Source organism: Pogona vitticeps, chromosome 1 (genome assembly GCF_051106095.1).
Source record: "Pogona vitticeps strain Pit_001003342236 chromosome 1, PviZW2.1, whole genome shotgun sequence".
NCBI classification, from domain to species: Eukaryota; Metazoa; Chordata; class Lepidosauria; order Squamata; family Agamidae; genus Pogona; species Pogona vitticeps.
The window spans coordinates 357,186,308-357,196,649 of record NC_135783.1 but is presented as its reverse complement, the minus strand read 5'-3'; positions in this window follow the sequence as shown (position 1 = coordinate 357,196,649).

Below are 10,342 nucleotides of genomic sequence, written 5' to 3'. Positions count from 1 at the left end.
TCTTCTTTCTTGCTCGCTGACACCAGATATTAATCCCTTCATATCAATGACGTCTAGAGACAAGTGTGCTTTTAAAACTTAATTCTTTTATTTGTTCTGGGAAGTTAATAAATGATAAATATTCTTGAGATAAGTCACAGGTTGCCAATCACAGGTACAGTGGTGCTTCACTTAACGATGTTAATTGGTTAAAAAAAAACATCGCTATGGGAAAACATTGTTAAGCGAAACGCGTTTTCCCATAGAGATGCATTGAAAACCAGTTAATCCATTCCAATAGGCACGGATTGCAGTCCTTAAGCGAAAAAACCCATAGGAAACGTCGTTAAGCAATACAATGTTTCCTCCATTGGAATGCTTTGAAGCCTATTCAATGCATTTCAATGGTTTTGCGATGTCCATTTTTGCAAATTTAAGTGTGTCTTAAAAGGTTCAAAAACTGTTTTAAATGCTTGGAATCGTTAGTGTGCCTTCTAAAACGGGTGCAAACTTAATTTGGCTTTGATCTAACTTTTCGTTAATTTTTGCTGAATTTTTCCCCCCACCAACTTTTGACAGCTGTCAAAATTTGACAGCTTCATTGTTTCCTATGGGGGAGAAAAAATTCACAAGAAATTAACTAAGACTCAGAACAAAGCCAAACTAAGTTTGCACACGATTTAGAAGGTACTCTAACGAACCCAAGTATTTAAAACAGTTGCCCATTTTTGACAGCTCCATTGTTTCCTATGGGGGAGAAAAAAATTCACAAAAAATTAATGAAAAGTCAGCACCTGTTTTAAGTGCTTGGGATCATTAGAGGACCTTCTAAACCGTGTGCAAACCTAGTTTGGCTTTGTTCCGAGTCTTCATTAAATTTTTGTGAATTCTTTTCTTCCCCCATAGGAAACAATGGAGCTGTCAAAAATGGGCTCCATTGTTTCCTATGGGGGAGGAAAAAATTCACAAAAAAGTAATGAAAAGTTAGCAACTGTTTTAAATGCTTGGGGTCATTAGAGGACCTTCTAAATCGTGTGCAAACTTAGTTTGGCTTCGTTCTGAGTCTTCATTAATTTTTTGTGAATTCTTTTCTTCCCCCATAGGAAACAATGGAGCTGTCAAAAGTTGGGCTCCATTGTTTCCTATGGGGGAGAAACAAATTCACAAAAAATTAACAAAGACTCAGATCAAAGCCAAATTAAGTTTACACATGTGTTAGAAGGTGCACTAACGATTCCAGGCATTTAAAACATTTTTGAACATTTTAAGACACTTTTAAAATTGAAAAAACGGGCATCGTTAAGCGAAACAGGGGACCTAGAAATGCATTCGCTATGCGAAGTATGGTCCCAAAATTGCTATGTGAAAATCGCCCATAGGAAACATCTTTAAAAGATGCATAGAATTCTTTTAAAAAACCCATTGTTAAGCAAAAACATCGCTAAACGAGGCAATCGTTAAGCAAGGCACCACTGTATTTGAATCAAATCAGATATAACTTCAAAACTCTTATAACACTCTGTTCTAATCAATGTTCTTACAGATCTCTAACTCGCTCTCTAATCACATTCAAGATACATACAGTCTCTTTCTCCCAGATTCCCCCTCAGACTCCATCCACCAGTCTTTATATCCAGCTCCCTCCCCCCTTGGCTCCGCCTTCCATCCACTCATTGGCTCCTTCTACAATGTTCTGCGGTGATGGACAGGTGAGGGCAGGGCTGTTCGCTACACACCTCCCCCCTTAAAAAGTTGTTTCATGGGGGAAAACCTATAGTGGTTTACCTTCATAAAGAACAAGGAGCTTTAATGTAGTACACCATCAACTTTACAACAGCACAATCAGACCTTACTACCTTCGAACGTAGGTAACAAGCCAACATCTTTTATGCTTGCTATACAATAAACCTTGTAATTCAGTTACTAGTTCAATTACAATACTCACCATTTCAATCATATACACAGGTGCTTACCCAACAACATCACATAACCCTTCTAATACATACATTTTTTTCCATTGAACACACAGCATATAACATTTAACACAGTACAATTGACATTTTATTGCTTTTGCCTTTTTACCAAAGTCCATTTTCTTCATCTTCAGCCTTCTGCGCTCCTCGACAAGGCGTCTGCCACAGCATTATGAGTCTCATTTGTCCTAATTTTAATTTTTCCCAGTCCGAGTTTTGTGACATATGAGTTCACTCTCGATACCACATTTTTGTCCTTTTCGAAAGTCCAGCATTGTAGTCATGGTGGAGTGGTAGTATAGCTTTAATTTAAATTCTTGTTTTTTTTAATTTTGCCCAATAAGTTTCATCACCATCTTATTGAGATCTTGAAGAAAAGTTTGTTTAAGGAATACTGGGATAGTCTGGAAAAGAAATAGTATTCTTGGAAGAATTTTCATCTCAATTGTCGTTCTTCTCCCCATGAAGGGCAATTGTAGATCCTGCCATTATTTGAGATCCTTCTGGATACCATCTAGTACTTTCATGCAATTATCTTTTACTAGTGTACTAGGTTTTTTTGTAATTTATATTCCTAAATATTTAATCTTTTTCTCATATTAGAAATCTGTTTTTTCCATTAATTCCATTCTTCTCTCCTCTTTGATGTTCTTTATTTTTTTTTTGTTTTCCCCTTATTTACTTTCATCCCAGCTAACTCTCCAAAGGTTGCTAATATTTCCATCAATGGTTGGTTCTTCTAATATAAAAACCAGGTTCTCCGCAAACATTTGTAATTTGTATTCTTCTCTTATTTTTAATCCTTTCATCAACTCATTACTTCTAATTTGATTGTTAAGCAGTTCCAATGTAAGAATGAAAAGCAGAGGAGATAGAGGGGGCATCCTTGTCTCGTTCCTTTTTGCAACTGTATTTCTTTTGTTAATTCTCTATTGACTTTTATTTTAGTGCTTTGTTGTGTATAAATGGCTCTTGTTAGTTTTGTAAATCTTTCCCCAGCTTCTATTCTAGATGTTGTAGCATGAAGTTCCAACTGACGTTGTCAAAAGCTTTCTCAGCGTCAAGGAAGATCATAGCCATTTGTTTTTCCGTATGTGTTGCATAGTATTCTAAGGTGTTTAATATTATTCTTATATTGTTTCTCATCTGTCTTTTTGGTAAAAAAAAAACAAACAACTGGTCTTTTGATGTTCCTCGATAACTCTTCTGTATATAAAACATTCAGTTGACCTTCTGTCACTCCCCTTGTCATGGTCAGATCGCCATCTGGTAAAATGTAACATTTCCGTGGCTCTCCCCCCTCGCAGGGAGCAGGGACCTATTTCTATGGTCCGCCCTCAAAGGCTACTGGATCCGGTTGGATTCCAGGATGCCATGAGAGGGGTTATGGCTGACCTGGCTAGCGCTCCTGTTGACACTCTGGTTGACAGCTGGACCATGGCTGCCACCAGGGCCGTAGACATGATCGCGCCTAAACGCCCTCTCCGTCACAGAATCCGCCTGGCGCCCTGGTTCAACCAGGAGCTCCGAGCTCTGAAGCGACATAGGAGAAGGCTAGAGTGTAAGTGAAGGAAGGACCCGACGGATTATAATTTGATATCTGTCAGGGTCACAACTAACCTTTACCTGTCTAAGGTAAAGGCTGCCTGTCGAACTTACTTCGCTAACTGGATAAGTGAAGTGTCCAACCAGCAGGCGGAGTTATTCCATATAGTGTGCGACCTATCTGGAACTGGTCCTGGTGATAGGCCTCCCCCTAGTTTCTCACCTGACCAGTTTGCAGCCTTTTTAAAATCAAAAGTGGAGGCCATCCGCCGGGACCTCTCTCCTTTTTTGAACACAGTGAGTCAAGCAGAGAGGTCCAGCACTCCATCTTGCCTGGTAACCCTTGACTCCTTTCAACCTATCACACCTGATTCTGTGGCCAGAGTGCTTGACCACTGTCAAGCCACCACCTCCTCCTTGGACCCTTGCCTGGCCTGGCTAATCAAAGCAGCCAGACCGATAACAACAGAATGGGCCACTACAATAATAAATTGTTCTTTCCTTGAGGGCAGGTTTCCTTCTGCCCTCAAGGAAACACTCATTAGGCCCATAAGAAAGAAACCTAATTTGGTGGCGGATGAAACTGGCAATTATAGGCCTGTTGCCAATGTTTCTTTCATGAGCAAAGTGGTGGAGAGGGTGGTGGCTGATCAGCTCCAAGCTCACCTGGAAGAAACAGAGGCCTGGATCCATTTCAGTCGGGCTTCAGGCCGTGCCATGGTACAGAGATGGCATTGGTCGCCCTGTACGATGACCTGTTGAGGGAGGCCGACAGGGGCAAAGTGTCTTTGCTGGTCCTCCTTGACATTACAGCGGCCTTTGATACCGTCGACCACGGTATCCTCCTGGGGAGGCTCTCCGAGCTGGGAATCGGTGGCCTGGCGCTGGCCTGGCTCCGTTCCTTCTTGGGGGACCGCCCCCAGAGAGTGCAGCTTGGGGAGAATGTGTCAGCCCCATGGAGCCTCAATTGTGGGGTCCCACAGGGGTCGATCATCTCTCCAATGCTGTTTAACATATATATGGGACCACTGGGTGGGGTCATCAGGGGGTGTGGGGCTTCGTGTCATCAATATGCCAATGACACCCAGCTCTACATCTCCTTTTCACCAACTGCAGGTGATGCTGTCCTGTCCCTTCAGCGCTGCCTGGAGGCCATACTGAAATGGATGCAGGAGAACGGGCTGAGGCTGAACCCGGACAAGACGGAAGTTCTGAGGGTGGGTGCCCCTGCAGTAGGTGGCTTGGGTGACTCTCTCACATTTGGAGGGGGGTCACCTTGGCCGCGAAGTGTGGGGTTCGTAGCTTGGGCATACACTTGGACCCGACGCTCGCCATGGAATCCCAGGTGACGTCGGTAGTCCGCACTGCCTTTTTCCATCTTTGGTGGATTGCCCGGCTGCGACCCTACCTTGACTCGGGGGCACTCACCACCTTGGTACATGCGCTCGTGATCTCAAGATTAGACCACTGTAATGCGCTCTACATGGGGCTGCCTTTGAGGCTGATGCGGAAACTTCAGGTGGTGCAGAATGCGGCAGCCAGACTCCTTACTGGAGTGAGAAAACACCATCATATTTCTACAATGCTGGCCGCATTGCATTGGCTGCCCATCTGTTTCCATGTCAACTTCAAAGTTTTAATGCTAACTTATAAGGCCCTAAACGGTTTAGTACCTCGATACTTGGCAGAACTCCTACTTCCACCAAGGTCTACCTGGATCACCCGCACGAGTCAGGAGGTGAGGCTGAGGGCCCTGATGCTGAAGGAGGCCCGGAAGGAGAAGACACGAAACCAGGCCTTCTTGGCGGTGGCTCCTCACCTTTGGAACAATCTCCCTCCAGGGATTCGCGCGGCCCCTACTCTGGGCATCTTCAAAACCCAATTAAAAACATGGTTGTTCATTCAGGCCTTCCCTCCAGCCAATTCTTGATTTTCTTCTTATTATTATGTTCCCTATTTTTTAGTTTATTGTAGTTGTTTTGTATTAGCCATGTATTTGTTGTCTTTTATTATTTAATTTTATATTGGAAGCCGCCTAGAGTGGTCCATCGGTCCAGATAGGCGGGGTATAAATAAATAAATAAATAAATAAATAAATAAATAAATAAATAAATAAATAAATAAATAAATAAATAAATAAATAAATATTGATGTTGTACTAATTTTATTTTCGTTTTCAGCTGTGTCATTGCTGGATTTTGTTTTAAGTGTGCTTTGGAGGCCTTCAGGAAGTCTTCCAAAACTTTATATTTTCTTTCTCTTTCTCTTCTTTGTTTTATTGTATATCTAATTGCCAATCCTCGGAAGTAGGCCTTCCCTGGCTCCCATACCATAGGTATTGGTGTTTCTTCTATCGTATCTTGTCTAAAGACTCAATCCATTTCTTCTTTTGTATGTTTCATAAAGTCTTCATTTTTCAAGCATGGTGTATTGAGTCTCCATTGGAAGGGTTTTGCTCTAGTTTCCAACTGTAACAACACCGTGCTGTGATCTGCAAAAGTATTGGGTAGAATTTCTGTCTCAAGAACCTCTTTCATCAGAGTTGAGGATATCCATCAGGCATCTATTCTTGACCATGATTTATGGCTATTAGAGTAGATGGTGTAGTCTCTTGTCATTGGGTATCTTGCTCTCCAAGGGTCTGTCAAGATTAGTTCTTCCGCTATTTGTAAAAATTTTTGGGGATTTTCGTTCTTCTTTCATTGTTTTTTCTGATTTTGTGTTTAAATCATTATCAAAAACTGCATTGAAGTGTCCCATCACACAGTATTCTTCATCATTTCTATTTGAGAATGTGGAATATGATAAGATGACTAAAGAATTGATAACCAATTTATTACCAGTGGCTAGACTGATAATAGCTAGGCAATGGAAATCAAAATCTGAATTTCAAATCAATGAATAGTATAATGAAATATGAAATATAGCTATAAATGATAAATGATATATATATTTAAAAAACGGCATTGAAGTCTCCCATCACAGTTCAACTTCGTTGAAGTTCCTTATAGAAATTCTGTTGATTTCCATTGGGTGCATACAAGTTTGTAATCAGCGATTTTTTTGTTTCTCTGAATTTCTACCATCACTATTCTCCCTTCTCCTGAGGAGAATACACATTTTGGGCGTAGTTCTTTTCTTACAAATGCAGCTACTCTTTTTTTAATTTTCATCTGCTGCTACAAATAATTCATCAAGTTTTGGACATTCTAATAAACGTTGATCTATCTTCCTCACATGTGTTTCTTGTAGACAGATAATGCCTAGTTTGTTTGTTTGTTTGTTTGTTTGTTTGTTTGTTTGTTTGTTTGTTTGTTTATTTATTTATTTATTTATTTATTTATTTATTTATTTATTTATTTATTTATTAGATTTTATCCTGCCCTTATAGACAATGTTTACTCAGGGTGGCTTACAATAACATTATTCATAAAACAGTTAAAACAACAATTAAAATGACAATAAACAATTAATCAAGATGGAAAAATATAAACAAAAGACTACATAAGTATTGAGAGGAGGGAAGGTCTGCCTAAAGGGCTAAGTCTTTAATTGATTCTTAAAGACACCCAGCGAGGGTGCCAGGCAGATCTCTGACGGTAGTCTGTTCCAAAGTCGAGGGGCCACTTCCAAGAAGACCCGGTTTCTTGTTCTTTCTTTCCAGGCCTCTCTCAGCATTAGACCCCTCAGCCCTCTTTCCCGGGTATAGCGAGTGACTCAAATAGATCTAGGTGGGAGAAGGCGTTCTGCTAGATATCGAGGTCCTAAACTGTTTAGGGCTTTATATATCATCATTAACATTTTGAAATCAATGCAGAAACGAATGGGCAACCAATGTAAGATAGCCAGGGTGGGAGAGATATGCTAGTGTTTTCTCCTCCCACTAAGTAATCTGGCTGCTGCATTCTGCACCATTTGAAGCTTCCACATCAATGTCAAAGGTAGCCCCATGTAGAGCGCATTACAGTGGTCTAATCTCGAGATTACAAGCGCATGAACCAGAGTGGTGAGCACTCCAACATCAAGATAGGGACACAGCTGGGCAATCTGCCACAGATGAAAATTGGCGGAGTGGACCACTGACACTACCTGGGTTTCCATGGTGAGCACCAGGGCCAGATGGATCCCCAAGCTACAAACCTCACTCTTTGTGGTGAGAGTCATCCCCCCCAAAAGAGAGGGAGTTTCCCAAGCCACTAATGTAGGGGCCACCCACCCTCAGGACCGCCATCTTGTCCAAGTGCAATGTCAGCCCATTTTCCTGTATCCATTCCAGTACGGACTCCAGACAGCGCTGAAGGGACAGAACGGCATCCACTGTGGTTGGAGAAAAGGACATGTAGAGCTGCGTGTCATCAACATACTGATGGCACAATGCTCCACATCCCCTGATGACCCCATGCATCGGCCTCATATAGATATTAAACAGCATTGAGGAGAGGGTCAAACCCTGTGGAACCCCACAGCAGAGACTCCACGGGGCCAAGTCCCTCACCCCAAGCTGAACCCTCTGGGGACCGTCCTCCAAGATGGAGCCAGGCAAGCTCCAACCCACCGATTCCCAACTCAGAAAGCCTCCCCAGGAGGATACCATGGTCAACGGTATCAAAGGCAGCTGAGATATGGGGGAGGACCAGCAGAGACATTTTGCCCCTGTCAGCCTCCCTCAACAGGTCATCATACAGGGCGACCAGTGCCATTTCTGTGCCATGGCACAGCCCGAAGCCCAACTGGAACGGATCCAAGGCATTGGTTTCATCCAAAAGAGCCTGAAGCTAATCAGCCACCACCCTCACAACCACTTTGCTTAAGAAAGAAACATTGGCGATGGGCCTATAATTGCCAATATTGTCCACTGCCAAATTTGGTTTCTTCCTAACCGGACTAATGAGTGTCTCCTTGAGGGCAGGAGTGACCTTGCCCTCCAGGAGAGAGCCATTAATTATTACTGTGGCCCACTCAGTTGTTATAGGCCTGGCTGCTATGATTAGCCAAGGCTGGGCAAGGGTCGATGGAGGAAGTGGTGGCCCAGGAGCAATCAAGCGCTTTGTTCACCGAATCTGGCGTCACAGGCTGAAAGACTTCAAGCATCACCAGGCAAGGCGGAACGCTGGACATCTCTGCTCGATCCACTGTGTCCATAAAAGGAGAGAGCTCCTGGCGGATGGCCTCCACTTTAGATTTTAAAAATGCTGCAAATTGGTCAGGTGAGATGCTAGCGGGAGGCCCTCACCCAGACCAATTCCGGATAGATCACGAACTATACGGAAAAGTTCCACCTGCTAATTTGAAGCTTTGTTTATCCGGTTAGCGAAGTATGCTCAACTGGCAGCCCTCACCCTGGCAAGGTAGAGAGGTTAGTTGCAATCCTAACAGGTTTCCTATTATAATCCATCAGTTCCTGTCTCCAGTTGCACTCTACCCGTCTCCTATAGAGTTTTTGTTTTTGCAGTTGTAAAAATATTCTTTTTCGCTTCTGAGGTGAATTTTATCCATTTACGTTAACTGAGATAATTTTCAGTTGTTTTTTTTCTTCGTTTTTTCCATCTTTATTATCTTTATTAGGTTTTTTCCCCCTAGTCCTTCTCATTTCCGTAGGTAGTGATGCAATTGCTCTTTGTAATTCTTCTTGTGAATCAACATCCAATTGTGTTGTTGTTGCAATAGTTCCTTTCGTTTGTTCTTTTTCTGTTGCCTCTGCCTGATTATTTCCCTCTTGCAGACCCAGCTCAAACAAGAACAAAGGTAAACACATTCGGTTGGCCCTTGATTTATCTTGATTTATCTTCCCTCCCCTGTTAATCAGGCAGGATCCTCCCCTTCTGGAAATTGAACTCTGTTGAACCGGGTTGGCTTGTATACCTGGAAGAGCGGGCAGGAGGCCCAGAATGGCTGAACTCTGGTGAACTGCAGAGAGAGGGTTTGATGACAAAGTTGCCTTGCTAGGCTTTGTTTTATAATTGGTTATATAACAGAGGTTTTTTATGGGTTTAGTAGATATAGTTGATGCATTACCCTCAGCTGGTCTTTGGTCGGCTGGGAAGCAGGACAGGAAGATGGACCTGCTCGTTTCACACCAAGGGGCGTTTCTCTTGCACCAGGTGAGGCATCAGCACTTCCAACAAAGAATCCAGAGAGACAGTCCAACCACTTGATGTCAGATGATGGTCTGTAGAGATGATTGGCTGGTTGGACAGCTCAGTGGTTTAGGGATCTGGCTGCAGAGCCAGAGGTTGGGAGTTTGAGGGGAGGGGAAGGGACCCCCCCCCTTGTTCCCCTTGACCCCATCCAGTTAAAAAAAACCAGATTATGAGGATGCTTTGCCACATGTCTAGGCCAGGTATCCATCAAGACGTATCCATGGTGTTCATGAGCTGCCCCTGATATCAATTTTGGGCAGACAACCAACATCAGAAACCTCCAGCACAATCCGTTGGGGGGAACTCAGCGCCCCCTCTGGCCACTCTGCAAGCTCAGGCAGAGGAGATCCTTGGGTTGCAGGGGGTGGTGGTGCACCAAGAGGGCCCTAAGGCTGTCTCTTCCTCCGGTCATGGGACAGGCACGCTTGCACTTTGGAGATTGCTGGGCAGGGGACAGGATGTACGACGGGTCAAGATGATTGTCAGATCATGCCAGCTGCGGCTCCCGGGCACCTGCTGGGCCCGACTGGATATAAAACTGAGAACCTACCATTGACCAAGAAGGCTTCACTTACACCAGCTGAAGCTCCTTGTTCACCTAGGGTCGAATTCTGGACCACACAACTCTTCCCGGGAATTGGCCTGACTTTAAAAAGAAGCTGGGGTTTTGTGACTGGGTGGGGTCACGAATTCCCTGGTCCCTCT